This window comes from Chelonia mydas, chromosome 6 (assembly GCF_015237465.2).
Source record: "Chelonia mydas isolate rCheMyd1 chromosome 6, rCheMyd1.pri.v2, whole genome shotgun sequence".
In the NCBI taxonomy this organism is placed as follows: Eukaryota; Metazoa; Chordata; order Testudines; family Cheloniidae; genus Chelonia; species Chelonia mydas.
Genome location: NC_051246.2, coordinates 19030004 through 19044142, shown reverse-complemented (window position 1 = coordinate 19044142; position 14139 = coordinate 19030004). Strand labels below are relative to the sequence as shown.

Below are 14139 nucleotides of genomic sequence, written 5' to 3'. Positions count from 1 at the left end.
CCGATTCTGCCCCCAGCGCCTCTGCCCGCCGGGCCGCCCACTGCGTCAGCTCCGTAAGCCCCGAGTACGCACCCAGCGGTAACCATGGCGACGGCGGGCGCCTGCAGCGCCCCCTGGCGCCAGGCAGCGCGGCCTGGTTCTGAAAGCAGCGGCGGGGAGCGGGCGCTCGGGGGGCAGCGAGAGGGGCGGGTCCCAGCGCGGGCCGGGGGGCGGGGGTGATGGGTGGGGTTTGGGTGCCCAGATTCCTCTCTTAGCGGGTGTTCAGAGAGGGGCCCTGTGCCCTAGGCCAGGGGTCTGCTGGAGGTGTAGGAAGTGGGGTGTGACAGCTCAGCCCTGACCTTGCTTCCTCCCCCCCGGCACGATGCGCAGGGCTACACTTAAATCGCGGCAGGGGCTGTGCATCTGCGCCGCTGTAGCACTTCGGTGAAGACAGGAGAGCGTCTCCCGTCGGCGCAGTTAAGCCACCTCCCAGAGGACATCGCTACATTGATGGGAGAAGCCCTCCCATGGACACAGCACTGTCCCCTGTGCGGGTGAAGTCGGTGTAAGTGCATCCCTCAGAGGGGTTGATTTTTCACACCCTTGTGTGACATAGTTACACCATTGTAAGTTTATAGCGTAGACCTGGCCTAAGACCACATCACCATCAGGGTTTCCCCATGAATAACAGAGGAGGGGCAGCCACTGGTGGGTGAACCCCTATCAAGGAGTGCACATTCCCTACCAACGGGTCCCCTTGCATCTTCGGGAATTTCTTTATTCAAGAATAATCATTCTGTAACAATAATAGGATTTCTATAATGCTTTATGTTCTCAGAGTACTGCATAAAATTAATTAAATAATCCTCCCACGGTGATAATTGGGTACATATTATTCCCTATTTAGGGGGACTGGGAAGACAGCAAAGTGAATTTACTTAGCTAAGGCCATGCATTTAGCCAGTGCTCTAAGGTCAATCTCATTTTAGTTCCTGAAATGTTCGGACACATTTTCCCTCCAGCTTCCACTTTCCAGGCAGAAGCAGAAGTTCTAGATATCTCCAGCAAAAGCTTGTTTGCACCAGCTCTCCAGCCTGAACAGATTCAGATAAACATCCACACCAAACCCGGGTGTGATGCTCTTGCTCCAAAACTACATACTTAACCTAAAGAATCTCCTTTAAATTAACAGCACAGGGGCCTATGAAACACCGATAATTCCATTCTCCTACTTGAGCTGGTAGGATATGATAAATTAAATAACATTTATTGAATATTGGTTTGCATTTTTACCAGCTCTATAGTTAGTGGAGTAATATAGTCCATCAATTCTACATTATTAATTGAGGTCCTGTTCATGTTTATGCTAAAACTACTTTAGATTGCTCTGGTAGTACACAGGTGCCTTTCAGAGGGCATAAATTACATCTACACTCATTTTAAGGCCTCTTTACTCTGCTGAAGGAATATAAAGTGGCTTTGGTACAAATAAAAATCAGGCCCTGAATATATAATCATTTTACCCAGTGTGCAGCCTTACAAGGTCTTCCAGCAGTGCTAACCCTGTTATAAGCAGGGTGGCAAAGATTTGGCAGGCATAAACCCCCAGAAGCTCAAGAATGTAGGAACAAATGGAGGCAAACTTGTGATAAGTTTTTTTTAAAAAATCATTTTTATTAATAAAGTCTACAAGTAGCTGTTCTGATTAGAATTTTTAAAGTCAACCACTTTCATTTCAACACTGGCCCACAAAATGCTTAAGGGGGACAGATCCTACAAATCTGTAGATGTGACTTTACACGTGAACCACCATCACACGTGAATAGCCCCATTGAAGTCACAAGCTTTACGCACAGAAGTAGTCTCCTTTGTCCCTGATTGTCCAAAACTATAATTGAACTCACTGGAACTATTGCATAGATGTGTTTGTAGGGTCTGGGCCACACAAAGTACAGCAAAAGGCATTGAATGTTACATGTAGCGTAACAAACCAAGTTTTATTTCAGAACACTTAAGAAACTGACACAGTTGATAGATGATGAAAAGTGAATTTAGCTCTTTTGTGGCTCTCTTTGTGCACTCCTCTTTCCCTGACACCTTTGAACCACCCTTAATCTTTTCTTTTACATACAGGTCATCAGCCTCCATTCTTTTGGTTAATCCACGTGAGAGCAGCTGGTGGTGTGGTTGGGGTAATAATTATAGGCCAGAGGCAAAGCAAAAAAAAGTGAACTGCTTTAATAAAGGAGATTAATTCAACTGCATGAGGAGGAGAGAGGGAACGTTTTCTGAGTCCTGGAGAACCACTTCAGACCAGTTTAACTGAATCCCACCCCCATCATCTGCAGTAAGAATATTGATTTACATGCTTCACCACCTTAGAACAAGTGGATAAGAGTTCAGGTCTGGACAATTATCAGGGCAATGGAATGGTGATGCATACCCATCAGTAAGTGGTGCAAGTTACAACTCCATCCCCATCATGGCATGTAACAAGGAAGGAAAATAACTAGGAGTTGCAAGTTAATTTTTGGGTGTATTGGAAGGTGCTTTATCGGACATCCTCCTATTAGTTTTTCCTGCTACTCCATTCTCTTGCCCCCTCATCAGGTAAATGACACCAATTGCTGATATGTAATTTACACCACCATTTTAGCAATTTCTGAATATGGTCCCACTTGTCCAAAACCAGGTTCAGATAGGCCACTGGGGTCTTCAAGGTGTGCCAGCAGCACACAGCTGGAGTTAATCAGTGAAGAAACAAAACAAGTTCATATATTTCTTGGGCCAAATCCTGCTGGCTTTACTCACAGAAGCATGCTAATTGAAGTCAATGGTATTCTGGGGCTAGGAACAAGGATCCACATCATTCAGGGAATCTTAAAGAAAAGAAAATCTATTAATGATAAATTTGAAAGGGTGGCGAAAAGGAACTGAAACATTTAAAAACTCATGATTCATAACAGACTGTGCATTCATAAGGTTTTGGTGTATTTCTTAGCCAGCATTGCCCAATCTACACCCTGTTATGACTAACTGCTATTATTGGTTGATCAGTGAGGGGAGAACATTCCCACCTAGCAATACCCCTTTTATCCTAGCACTCAAACTGCAGGTATCACTGAACATCACAATGAACAATAAAATAAAAATCAGAGTAAGTCCATTGAGAAAACCCTATCAGGAGTTTTCCTAGAGCAAAGAGGGCTGCTTGTCACACAAGCTCTAATGCTCACAATATCTGGGCCTGGTACAGTTTCATGATTTTGCTCTGTAGCAGCTCTTATGTTATGGTGTATGCCTCATCATAAAGCTTAGAGCTTTGCAGACACATATCATCACTCTACAAACTCTCACAGCCAGATTCACCCTCGCACTGCACTAGTACTAATGTCAAGGGGGTGCCAGAGCTCCTAGAGATCTTGCAGCCCTGAACCACAAGGACAGCCAAACAGCTTCTCCCACCCTGGAATACCCTTAACAATGTAGGTTCTTTGGGAAAACTGAAAACCAGCTCTGTACCTACCACAGAAGTCCTCTAGGCCATGGTAGCTCCCCCGCATGGGCCTTATGGCTGCTTTGAGATCTCTTTATGCCAGCACAGGTGGTGAAAAGCGTCTATAAGTCACCACCACCTGACTAGCCATCTAATTCACATGAGCCTTTACGTACTTCCCCATTTACTTCCACTAAGTTGGCACTAGACAGAGTATCTTTTTTGCTCCCTGTGAAAATATACTAGCCTCTGAGTAATAAGAGATCAGGAGAGCAAAACAGGTACCTATCAGCTGGAAGAGAAGGAGCTGCATCTATTAGCTGCAAAATACCCCTCTTAAAGCTGCTACTGTTTGGCTTTCCCAGTTTTAAAGGGTCAATAGCAGAAAGGCATGTTGGGGGGAAAAGCCATACCAGTTCCTAATAATTCTTCCTATTCTAAGTCACTAAGGGATAGGGATATCATATATTCACCTTTTAACCAATTTTCTTCTATGAGGAAAAAAGCCCTAAATATTTCAAGCCCATCTTCTCTACCTCTATGTAATTGTGTTTGATTGGTCTCAGCCTATTCAGTTTGGAGGTTTTACCAAGGTAGAGAAATGTTTCATAGACTTTTCCTCAAAAGGTAGAAACGTCAGACAAAATCAGAATCTCTGAAGTGCCGGAAGATACCAGTGCTAAGTCTGTGGCTTCAGTTTCTCTTTAGCTGGAGGAATCCCTTTAGCAGCCCTTGCCTCTAAAGCAAATTATGCTACCATGAGAAAACAAGGTGGCATTACTCAACACATTCTTTTAGGCTGTTAAATGGTTCTTTCACGTTATGCTAGTGCATATCTGCGATTCCTCCTGGTACTAGGATAGCTAAATAACATTATTATGCTATTACCAATCATATAACCACCCCACCCACTCCATTTGCCTCCGATGCCTGCTCCTTAAGGTGCTGAATGTTGATACACATTAGGGTGCTGTACCAGAATAATCCTCTTATTTTATAAAAAGCTTGTATTTTATAGGTAACAGGTAAAATATGCATGTAGTATACACAGATGGTGATACAAGTTTTAGGTGTGGCATTGTACTACATAGATAAGAATAAAAGGATTCAGAAAAGTGTTATTGTTTGCAAGAATACACACAGGTACGTTAGTGCAGTATTGCTTTCTGTGAAAAGCAACACAGTTATTTGGTGCAGCATTGTGACACATGCTGTGTGATATCAGGAGTGGGATTGTGAGACACAGGTAGTTTCACAAGCAGTTGGATTTTTTTATGCAGGGAGGTATATGGTTATTTAGTGCAGCATTGTTAGGCCGAGGTGGGATGCAGGTGTTCCTCATTCAGCACATGAAAATGATTGACAATTTTCTAGCCATAGAAAAGGGCTCTTTTAACTAGAGTGGTTGTCTTTGTTTCTCATGTGTTACAAGTAGCTCATTGGCTAAATGGAATAATCCTTTTAATGCATTAATGCCAAGGTAATGTTCAGATTTACTATCCAGCACCACCTGCTGGTAAGCCAGTATCAAATCTGATTTGGAGAATTTTATTTTCTTCTATGAATGTTGAAAAACAATTAGAACTGGGTTATTGACTTACTTCTAAACCAAGGAGTGCAATCTCCACACACATACCGTTTGTGTCAGGTCCAGACACACGGTCATGGTGGCCCATCACTGTGAACAACAGAGGAGATTGTCCCTTCATTTTTTCAGAGCCCTGAGTTGCTGATGCACTATAGTTTTTAGGGAGAGAGGCACTCAGCACCTATTGAAAATCAACAGAAGTTGGGTGTCTCATTCCCCATCTGTGCCTTTGAAGAGCTCCTTCTCAATGCATAAAGACACTAGTGTAACTTTATGGAATTTTTGATTGGCTGGTTCTGTCCCTGGTCCTTTCAATGCTTGTGCTTCTGTTCCTTCAAACAAACCTATTCCTGATATAAAACAGAGGCACATTTGAGCACAGTTCTCCTGAGTCAGCCCTCTGATTAAATCTTGATCAGTCTAAATTTAGCGATTGAGATTCTGTACTGTGCCATCTGGAAGGTGCAGCCCACGGGGCTTCATGCCCTCAGGATTCTAAACTGCTCCAGAGGCCTTAACTCCCCCAACATAAATTAGAACAGCCACAGGGGAGCGGCCTGTAGGCTGATCTGCAGTGCCAGGCAGCCCAGAATCTCTGTCATGGCATGCACTAAACAGACCTGCCTCCTGCACAGAGATTTGCAAAGGGGGCAGTGTAGAGCTGCTTACATCAGCTCTACCCTGGGTCTGCACCACCAGAATTTTCCTCAGGCTTCTGTGCACTAGGACTAGGACGGGGAACAGAGTCTATTCCAGAGTCTCACACCGTTTTTACCTTTATCCTTGGATGCAAACCAGTATTATATTTCAGAGTAGCAGCCGTGTTAGTCTGTAGCCGCAAAAAGAAAAGGAGAACTTGTGTACCTTAGAGACTAACCAATTTATTTGAGCATAAGCTTTCGTGAGCTACAGCTCACTAGTATTATATTTGCCACCTGTGGCTGACACCATTCAGTGGCATTTCCCTGGGATTTCGAACTGCTGTGCTGTGGGTTGTGTTTTCAGAGCTATTCAGCTGGATTGCAATTTAATTTTTTTTTTTAAATAATTTTACTCTTGAACACAAATATTCAGAAGCAGACATTGTTACCCCAGGTTTTCTGCTCTGAACATCTGATCAGAGTGAAGCTCTACACACTCAGAAGGCATGTTCATTACATAAAAGTCCCATAGCTGGGGATTGTTGTCTCTACAGGTCCTTTTGCACATGACAAGTAGAAAGCGATGCAGCACCCTGCTGCTAGATACATTTATCTTGTTAACGTCTCTAGGGCATGTTGTTTGAGAACAAAGTCTGGGTGATGGCTCTGGACGCTTCTCCCTTCTTGAGGATCATATTCGCATGCAATTATATATGTCCACACTGTAAACATGCCCAGTGCTGCAATTTCATAGCGTCAAGTATCAGAGGGGTAGCCGTGTTAGTCTGTATCCACAAAAACAATGAGGAGTCCAAATAAATCTGTTAGTCTTTAAGGTGCCACTGGACTCCTTGTAATTTCATAGCAGTAGCTTTACAGTGAATACCTGGTTCCAGGCACAAAATTGTTTCCCCAGCGATATTGCTGGCTGACTATTTGTGCTGCTTTGCGTGAAGTACCCTGAACTGTATGAAAGAAATCTTTAAAGCTCCCAGCCTGGGAAGTGTACAGTAGTACACACCCATCCGATCTTTGCATGCCGTGTCCTCTGTTTTCAAAGTTGTTCATGATTTCCAGACTTTTTTGCTGAAGACCAATTTTCCCCATAGGCTGCACATGGTAATTCAGGGCAATGCTTGCTACTAAGAATTCTGTACACACAAACGGATCTCTCAGCTGTTTTTCTAACTTTGTGCCAAACAAATGCAGAAGACAAGCCTTTGCAGACTTACTATAAATTCAGGCAGCGTTTTCCCCCAAGTGCTAGCCAGCGTCATAGACGCTGTAACTTCTCAGCTATTTCTTGCAGGGGAATAACAGTCTCACTTTAATGAGAATGTTGAACACAGTTTTGCTGAGTTCTCTCAGTCCCACTAAGTCCTTTAGCAGAGCAAAGCATATTTTGTCTAACCCTCAGTGAAAGGTGATCTTTCTTGCTTAGAGGAAGTTTGATCTTGTGGCTAACTGACTGGATTGGGCTTCAGGTGATCTGCATTCAAGCCCTGGTTCTGCAAAAGACTTCCTCTGTGACCTTGGGCAAATCCCTTAATCTCACTGTGCCTCACTTCCCCCTCTGAAAAATGGGGATACTGCTGCCTTCTTTCTGTCTGGTCTATTCAGAGTGTAAGTGCTCCAGGATAGGGATTGGATGTTACAATGTGTATGTACAGCACCCAGCACTGTGAGCCCCCAATCTCATTTCGAACCCTTAAATGCTAATTGATGCAAGTAATTAATTATAATTGACAGCAATATAATTGCTCTTTCCTCTACTCTTGCTCGGATACTATGGTGATCGGGGTCCTACAAGGACCCAGATAGTATAAGTAGTATGTTTTCTGCTTCTAAAATCTCATGTAATGGTTTCTTGTATGTGAAAGCAGAACTGTTGCCAACTCTTGCCCTATTTGGTATATTTCTTGGTGCACATCTACACTAGAATAAAAGACCCGTGGCATGGCCATGGCTGGCCTGGGTTCACGGGGCTCAGGCTGCTGGGGTAAAATTTGCTGTGCAGACATTTGGGCTCCTCGCAGGGTCCCAGAGCTCAGGCTCCATCCCAAGTCTTGAACCTCTACATAGCTGAAGGAACAAAATATGGACACTGTGTAGAATTAAGCACATTGGTTTATTACGCACAGCGCTGGCGGAGTGTAATAAAGAAGAAACGGGGCCGCTTTCATTGAAGGGCTAAAATCTGTATGCTCTTTATGTTACAATCTGATACATAGACTGTGTCAGCTCTTTTTACAGGCCCCAAAATCCAGAGTTTGATCAAGAAAACAGAGGCCTAGCAAATAGTGAACAATATTAGCTAAGAAGCAGAACAAACAAAGAACAACTTTGCTTTTTGCTAAAATAAGCTTGGTCAGCAAGAAGCTAGGTGGAAATTATAATTGGGGGCTTTATCTGAAAGTTGCAAACAGACCAAAGAAATGAAAGGGGCTCTGTTTCTTCCGTAGAAAAGGTGCCCTACTACACACCAGCCTTGAGTTTATGGAAGAGGTTCAAACATGTCAGTATAAGATATAATATCCTCCCTCTCACAGATGTGCACCTCTCCTCCAAGCCATTGCCAGTGCCTGCCTTAGAAACACAAATGAACAACTAAAAGACAATCTTTATTGCTATATACTTTTCATTTGTCCTTTTGCTTTAACTCCTACATGTGTACCTGTTGGACAGTCAGGGGAGCTGCTTCGTTCCTATGAATTCCAAATCAGAATTCAACATATGTATTTTATACTAACACACTCTATATATTGTTTAATGAAAAACACCTGTGTACTAATTGTCATATGTAAACTTGAAACCATGGGTGGAGACATTATGTAACTTTTTAACCATTGGCTACTGTGCTTATCTTGTCTTGCTGCTAGATCTATCCAAGGGTTTGGGACTGCCTACCCCGTCATTTCCCTCTGCCCATGGAAAATCCATATAATCCATTGTAATCAATTGTTTGGCAGTGTCTCTGAGCCTAATAAGCAAGGTGACACTCCGCCAGCGCTGTGTGTAATAAACCCACGTGCTTAATTTTACATGGTATCTGTATTTTGTTCCTTCAGCCGGGGGCTTGTCCAGGATGCAAGCTTGTGAACTGATTGAGGAACTGAGACTGAAATCCAAAAGGAGGTGAGTATGTTTAATTTACCACCTCATTAGGGCAGGGATAAAAGTTTCTCAGCCCCTTTCAGGCACATCTTGTTCCCACTTTTTAAATTTAAGTGCAAAGGAACCTAAACACGTGTAGTATAAGCAGAGGGGTTAATAAGGGTACCAGTTGGGAGGGGAGACATGTGCAAGAGGGTTATGTACTGTTTAAACTAAGGGGTGTGTTACGGAGGACTTGGATAAACCACCAGCAAGCGATTGGCCATGAGTTAAGCCCAGGACTGGCTGGGTACGCGAGCGGTAGGCAGTGCAAACTGGTGGTCCCATTTCCTCATTGCACGTAATATTGCAAGCCCTAGGGGAGCGCCCCCCAGGCATGTAACGTACATGCCTTCGAATAGCGCAAGTCTCCAGTAAAGCCGGCAACTGTGTGTAACCTAAGACCGTGGCATTCAAAGAGGGGGGAGACGTGCATCCCCATCAAAGCTGTCAGTGTGGAGATTTAGACCACACTATTCAAAAGGGGGGAAACGTAAATCCCCATTAAGGCTGACATTTGTGGAGATTGAAACCACAGAAATAAGGGGGAAGACGTACGTTCCCAACAAGGTCAGCAGCCAGGGTGAGTAAAAGACCATGGCATCAAAAGGAGAGGCGATAATCAGCCCTCGAGAATATTTGGAGTATAAACATGTCAAAACCCGACAAACAGCAACTAAAAAAAAACAAACTATTCTGCTGCCGAACCAGAAGCAGATCTGGTTACTTGGTGGAATAATCAGAAAAGTGACAAAACAGACAAGGCAGTAATAGTGTTATTGGTTATACTCAACCTAAAAGAAAGAGAAATTGCAACTTTAAAATCTGAGAATCAGGCTCTGAAGGATAAGAGCTTGTGCTTTAAACCATGTAATTGTCAGGAAATTGGAAAAGATCTCAAAACAAAAGAACTATATTCACCATGCCTGGGACACACGCCCAGAGCAGGAGGGGGAGAGCCCTCTCCCTGCATTTGTCAGCCAACAGCACCACTGATTAACTATCTGTGGGAAAACTCAGCAGCACAAGACAAATGGGAGGAATCAGAACCCCTTCCATACATTATTTCGTGCAAAAAGCCAAATTTAAGCCCCCACAGAGATAATGAAGGGACACCACAAGGATTAATTGCCCCAGGGGAGCAAGTACAGCGTATGGCTCCAATCAAAACGCAGCTAAGAAGGTTCAGAAATGTTAATGCAGAGGGTGAACCAGGAAGGGGACTCAGGACAGAAACCGCTAAAATCTACCGTCCCTTCACCCCCCAGGAAAAACAGGCACTGTTGTCTGATTTAACCAAACTCTGGATTTTGGGGCCTGTAAAAAGAGCTGACAGTCTATATATCAGGTTGTAACATAAACAGCATATGGATTTTAGCCCTTTAATAGCAATTTTACAGTCCCGCAGCCTGAGCCCCATGAACGTGAAGCAGCTGCCCCGGCCAGCCACAAGTGTTTAATTGCTGTGTAGACCTACCCTTAAAGCCCCAGCCCCCAAAGTCATGTGATTACATGAGACTTTCAGCTTCAGTTTTAAGAGAGTACATTTCTAGCCCTCAGGTTTGCAGAGGAAAGCTTAAAAATGTGAACCCTGAAGCCAATAAGCACCCACAATTTATTGTTTTTTAAAAGGTCATGGTCTTGGAGACCTAACTCATCGTTTTATTAAAGCTTGGTGTTGGCACTACTGTAACCCTGTGGCTTCATTAAAGCACCTGCCAAACTTACTATTGAAACACCCAGTTTTCTTCCTCTGCTTTATTCCAGTCAACTATTTACTATTTCTTCTTGTCCGTCCCCCTCCTGCCCCCGGCTCCCCACCCACACTTCCCCTTTATACCCTCAGTTCCATCTTCAACACTAAAGTGTTGTTAGGAATAACAGTTATAGCCAGAGATGAAGCAGGAAATATAACAACAGCTTTGTGAAAGTGGAATGAATTCAACTCAATGAACAGGAGAACTGCCCTAGCCTCAAAGCTCCAGAAAACCCTTTCAGGCTTATTCAGCAGCAAATCACCCAGGCAAACTCTAGAAAAGATATTAAGTCAAAAGAATTGACATAATCAGAAGAGTCACTGGCTGATCAGGGATCCTGAGGGCAGGGCTCTGTCACCTGCCAGTTTCAGATTGCTCCTTAACACTTTTTCACAGGTGTCACAGACACGGGCAAAGTTTACAGGTCACCCATGTTTTGCTTGTCTAGGTTCTTGCTTTGGGAAATTTAGATGGTATCTCAGATGGTTCATAGAGCTAGGTGTTCCATTTTTCCATATACATACACTTTCAGTCTGAATTATTGTTGTCTTAGATGGAGGGAAACAACAAGAGTGATAAGAAATAAAGTCTCCTTGGGGAGACCACAGTGTGTGTGATTTCTCTGTACCATGCAGCATCAGCTGTGCCAAGCACATTTCCCAGAAATTTAAAGGGGCAATGCACAAACAACATCACAAGCTACATACACCCCACAAAAGCTGGCTTGTTGAGCTTGCTTTATCGGCCTCTTGCCATCAGCTGAGAGTGACTGAGAGCATCAACAAGAGCCACTGCCATTGGGAGATTACTTACAGCTAAACGCATTGCCACCTAGTCTTCCTTGGAAGCTGTGAGGGGGCTGCATTAATTTCTGGAGATTTGTTTATAGTGCTAAAAGTGAAATAGTCGCTATAAACAAAAATATTCTCAAATCAAAAATTACTAGATCCTAACTCTTGTAATAGGCACCTTTCCCTCGGCCACTAATAGTTCCAGCAGGGCCATTAATCAATTTCCCCAGAATGTTAGCATATACGCAGCCCATCAAAACCCCACCCCCAGAATGTTAACATATATGCAGCACATTCAACCGATAGAAAGAGGGAACGTCATGTTTTTATGTAAAGAATCCGTACGACAGTGACAAATGAGAGGGGTCCTGAGACAGCCAAACGCAGGAGGAGGAGGAGAGAGAAAAGTGACAGAGGGTTTGACAGGCAGACTCTGCTTTAGACGCCTAACCAAGGAGAAGAAAAGGACAAATGGTTGCTAAGGGAAATGGGACAGATGGTTGGAACAAACAACTTGCTGACTCTTGGGGACTTAAAACTCTCCAGATTTTGTGAGGAAAAAACAGGCAGCAAAGCTAAAGTCCTTAACACTTGTTTCGCTCTCTAAATGTCATGACAGATCATTTCCTAGCACGAAAGAACAAAAAGCAACAAGTGGGGAGACAGTTGGACTTAATACTCCAGCACACCTATAGTTGTCTCTCTGTCCATCATCTTCTCTCCCTCCTTCCCTCTCTCCCTATTCCTCCCACTCCTCTTCTTTTACTCTTTCACCAACACTCTCTTCACCATTTTCTCTCCTGTTTCCCAAAGACACCATGGCAGATACGACCGCCAGAGCCCCCTCTTGAGCTGCTGTGCAGCATTTTCCATTGCACTCCATCAAGTATGCGAGTCACATTTGAGCTGTGTAATATCACGGCTCTGGGACATGGAGCAGCTGAGTAATGTCATAGCTCTGGAATTCAGAGCAGCTGGGTAATATCATGGCTTCGGGATACAGTAAGACTGTACAGTAAGACTGTGATATGATGACTGGAATTCAGAGCGGCTGGGTAATACCATAGCTCTAGGACATATTGTCCTTTGGGGGGTGCATTTACACCTCTCGCTGTTGTTCTCATTACAGTGCCAGGTCTTGTCTGGCTCAGAAGTCTCTGACTTGAAGAACTGCGATTGCATGAAACCAACAGGTCCCTGAAATCTCCGTCACAGAGCAAAGGGGATGAGCGAGAGGACAGGAGATACTGCAATTTGCTGGGGATGGGACGCCTGCCAAGAATTTGTCAAGTTCACTGACAGCAATAAACAATCTCTGAAGGAGGGAGCTGAAAAACTTTGCCAGCAGGGAAGGCAGAGTTCACAAAGCAAGATACATATCATCAGTGTAATATTCAAGATCATCTTTGGACTGAGATTTTTTTGAAGCATGGCCTAGTGGACAGAGCCCGGGACTGGGTGTTGGGAAACCTGCATTCTGTTCCCGGCTCCACCACTGACCTGCTGTGTGACCTTGAATAACCCACTTTGCCTCTGTTTCCCATCCTATCCTTTGTCTGTCATGTCTATTTAGATTATAATGTATCACCAGTAAGAGAACTCTCCAAACTCAAGAGATCTAGAAAATCTAAGTTCAGGTTTTCAAGGGTCCCTGGAGGCAATGACCCTGTCTCCTTCTTTCAGACCACTTTTAAGATGCCCTTGACATAAGATCCTTGTAGAAGGTTCCCCCAGGACCTTCAGATCTGAAGTCAGCATTGAGTGAATGCTTCACACACACCAGGGAGAATGCTGAATGGCAACCACAGAACTGGCCAATTGGCCAGATTTCTTCCCCAGCATGTCACCAAGCAACAGAGAGCATTTACTCTTGTCATCTGAGTGCTCCAGGGATAGCGCTGCATTGCACTCACACACTCCTGCTCCGTCATGCCCAGGTCTATGGCTATGTCAGGAGACACTGCTATGAAGAGTTCTCCTTCATCAGGAATACCAGCCAGCAAGGGGCTATGGGGACCATCTCAGCAGCTTTACAGACACCAGTTCCCGGATGCTCAATAAAGGGATAAAGCATCATGGTGGATATGTGTGAAGTTTTTTTCTACTGCAGCTGATTGTGGAAGGTGCCACAGTCAGCCCAGGCCAGGCATCACAGCACGCTCTGTTATATCTGGCAGGTGGCCGGAGAGATTCACTCAGGCCAAGTTGGATGAGCTAAAGCTGGGGAGGGGGACTTGTCATGTTGTGAGACGGTGTGTATCAGGTAATAGTTGTAACATTATTGGGCAACACCAGGTGGCCCTATAACAGCTAGTCTTACAAGATCTGTTTAACTGACTATGTAGGCAGTTAGATCTTAGAGAAATACTTATTGTTTGGGGTACTTCTTTTCATCAGCTGGGTGTATCACCAGAAGAACTCTCTCAGGTGCACAGCTCCTGCTTACAAGATATACCCACACATGCAAACAAAAACTGTTACAGAGGGGCCCTTACCATCACCTAAGCTGCCCATGTGCTGGCCACACTCTGGAGACACCTTGGTGGATGACAAGAGGAGGAGAAATCATTAATAATTCTTGTCCTGGTATCGCCAGACAGGGGCAAACTTCCCACCAAGCCCTTGCTGCTATGGAGAGTGTGAGACTTTCCTTTAAACTCTCACTTTCCCTTTCTTTTGTATTTAGCCAACAGAGCAGATCCAGCTCAGGCTCATGTGAGCCAGCGAGAAACCA

The 14139-nt window shown here is 44.2% G+C and overlaps 1 long non-coding RNA gene across 1 annotated transcript; it reads left to right on the top strand.

Annotated features, from left to right (window-relative positions):
• The first annotated feature begins 244 nt into the window (after positions 1-244).
• LOC119566522 lies at positions 245-13478 on the top strand. Its single transcript, XR_005225679.2, has 3 exons — positions 245-544; positions 8773-8839; positions 12535-13478. It is a non-coding gene; the product is annotated as an uncharacterized LOC119566522 (long non-coding RNA).
• Positions 13479-14139: the final 661 nt, after the last annotated feature.